General features: G+C 51.7%; 1 protein-coding gene across 1 annotated transcript in view; it reads right to left on the bottom strand.

Moving 5' to 3' along the window:
- Positions 1 to 2,396: 2,396 nt before the first annotated feature.
- The window catches only part of syt9b (synaptotagmin IXb), a 19,422-nt gene continuing 19,068 nt past the window's right edge, over positions 2,397 to 2,750 (bottom strand). Inside the window, exon 8 of the mRNA XM_087796724.1 lies at positions 2,397 to 2,750. This exon is cut by the window's right edge and continues 680 nt beyond it. The gene's annotated coding sequence lies outside the window, so the exon portion shown is untranslated.

Raw genomic sequence — 2,750 nt, 5'->3', positions numbered from 1 at the left:
CAATGGTTTATAAATTAGCGTCAACAATTCGTAAATTAGCTTCAATAGCTTGTATTAGTTTAAATAGTTTTTACATTTTTATAAAGATTTTATACATTTATTTAAAAAGCTTGTTTGTTTCTAATAATTAAAACTTGTAAAATATAAAAGTTACTTTAATTGAAGATCACGTGAGTGGAACCTGAAGATTAAACCTGAACGGGTTTCAACCGCATAACATTTCCCGGTAATTTCTCTGAACTTCCGTGTTTGTTCCGCTCGTGTTAACTCGGTTCAGCTCCACCAGGTGGCAGCAGAGGACAGAGGATGCGTTTTTCCTGCGTGTCTTCTTTTTATTTTCTTCATGGTCAAAAGTCAATAAACGTGTGATGTTTGTGTATTGAGTGTGTGAATTTGTGTTCATATTTGTGTGTGTAATCATTCACAACACAACTTGGATCCATGTAGAAATATTTATTAACAACATCTGCTCGTCGCACATCTGGTGTTCACTGTGACTCACAAAGAGTCGACAACGATGGATCATGCACTTGTTGCTACAACACAGACGACACTGGTGTCACACACCGCACTTGGACAACACACACTTCCTGTGACGGTCGTACGCTCACTTCCTGTGACGTCAGAACACGCGTCGGACCGGTCGTACGCTCACTTCCTGTGACGTCAGAACACGCGTCGGACCGGTCGTACGCTCACTTCCTGTGACGTTGGAACACGCGTCGGACCGGTCGTACGTTCACTTCCTGCGACGTCAGAACACGCGTCGGACCGGTCTTACGCTCACTTCCTGCGACGTCAGAACACGCGTCGGACCGGTCTTACGCTCACTTCCTGCGACGTCAGAACACGCGTCGGACCGGTCTTACGCTCACTTCCTGTGACGTCAGAACATGCGTCCGACCGGTCTTACGCTCACTTCCTGCGACGTCAGAACACGCGTCGGACCGGTCGTACGCTCACTTCCTGAGACGTCAGAACACGCGTCGGACCGGTCTTACGCTCACTTCCTGTGACGTCAGAACATGCGTCGGACCGGTCATACGCTCACTTCCTGCGACGTCGGAACATGCGTCCGATCGTCGTACGCTCACTTCCTGAGACGTCAGAACACGCGTCGGACCGGTCTTACGCTCACTTCCTGTGACGTCAGAACATGCGTCGGACCGGTCGTACGCTCACTTACTGCGACGTCGGAACATGCGTCCGATCGTCGTACGCTCACTTCCTGCGACGTCAGAACATGCGTCCGATCGGTCGTACGCTCACTTCCTGTTACGTCAGAACATGCGTCCGATCGTCGTACGGTCACTTCCTGTTACGTCAGAACATGCGTCCGATCGGTTGTACGCTCACTTCCTGTTACGTCAGAACATGCGTCCGATCGTCGTACGCTCACTTCCTGTTACGTCAGAACATGCGTCCGATCGTCGTACGCTCACTTCCTGAGACGTCAGAACACGCGTCGGACCGGTCTTACGCTCACTTCCTGTGACGTCAGAACATGCGTCGGACCGGTCGTACGCTCACTTACTGCGACGTCGGAACATGCGTCCGATCGTCGTACGCTCACTTCCTGCGACGTCAGAACATGCGTCCGATCGGTCGTACGCTCACTTCCTGTTACGTCAGAACATGCGTCCGATCGTCGTACGGTCACTTCCTGTTACGTCAGAACATGCGTCCGATCGGTTGTACGCTCACTTCCTGTTACGTCAGAACATGCGTCCGATCGTCGTACGCTCACTTCCTGTTACGTCAGAACATGCGTCCGATCGTCGTACGCTCACTTCCTGTTACGTCAGAACATGCGTCCGATCGTCGTACGCTCACTTCCTGTTACGTCAGAACATGCGTCCGATCGGTCGTACGCTCACTTCCTGTTACGTCAGAACATGCGTCCGATCGGTGGTACGCTCACTTCCTGTTACGTCCGAACATGGGTCGGACTGGTCCTACGCTCACTTCCTGCGATGTCGGAACATGCGTCCGATCGGTCGTACGCTCACTTCCTGTTACGTCCGAACATGGGTCGGACTGGTCCTACGCTCACTTCCTGCGATGTCGGAACATGCGTCCGATCGGTCGTACGCTCACTTCCTGCGATGTCGGAACATGCGTCCGATCGGTCGTATGCTCACTTCCTGTTACGTCAGAACATGCGTCCGATCGGTCGTACGCTCACTTCCTGTTACGTCCGAACATGCGTCGGACTGGTCCTACGCTCACTTCCTGCGATGTCGGAACATGTGTCCGATCGGTCCTACGCTCACTTCCTGCGATGTCGGAACATGCGTCCGATCGGTCGTACGCTCACTTCCCGTGACGTCGGAACATGCGTCCGATCGTCGTACGCTCACTTCCTGCGACGTCAGAACATGCGTCCGATCGGTCGTACGCTCACTTCCTGTGACGTCGGAACATGCGTCGGACTGGTCCTACGCTCACTTCCTGCGATGTCGGAACATGTGTCCGATCGGTCCTACGCTCACTTCCTGCGATGTCGGAACATGCGTCCGATCGGTCGTACGCTCACTTCCTGTGACGTCGGAACATTCTGGAATGTTTGTGAAGTTAAAAGACTAAAATGATGTTAAGTTGACACGCCCTCACTCTCCTCTTCGCCTCCTCACTTCTAGCTCCAAGACTTTTGAGGTGAAAAACAGTTTGAAGAACACGAGGAAAAAGTTCAAACAAAAGTGAAACACAAAAATATTCTCGTCTCGACAACAACTGTCTTGATGTAAGTA

Source organism: Callionymus lyra, chromosome 8, assembly GCF_982586985.1.
Source record: "Callionymus lyra chromosome 8, fCalLyr1.hap1.1, whole genome shotgun sequence".
Classification (NCBI taxonomy): domain Eukaryota; kingdom Metazoa; phylum Chordata; class Actinopteri; order Syngnathiformes; family Callionymidae; genus Callionymus; species Callionymus lyra.
Note: the sequence above shows the minus strand (reverse complement) of the source record. Positions and strands in the feature narration are given on the sequence as shown.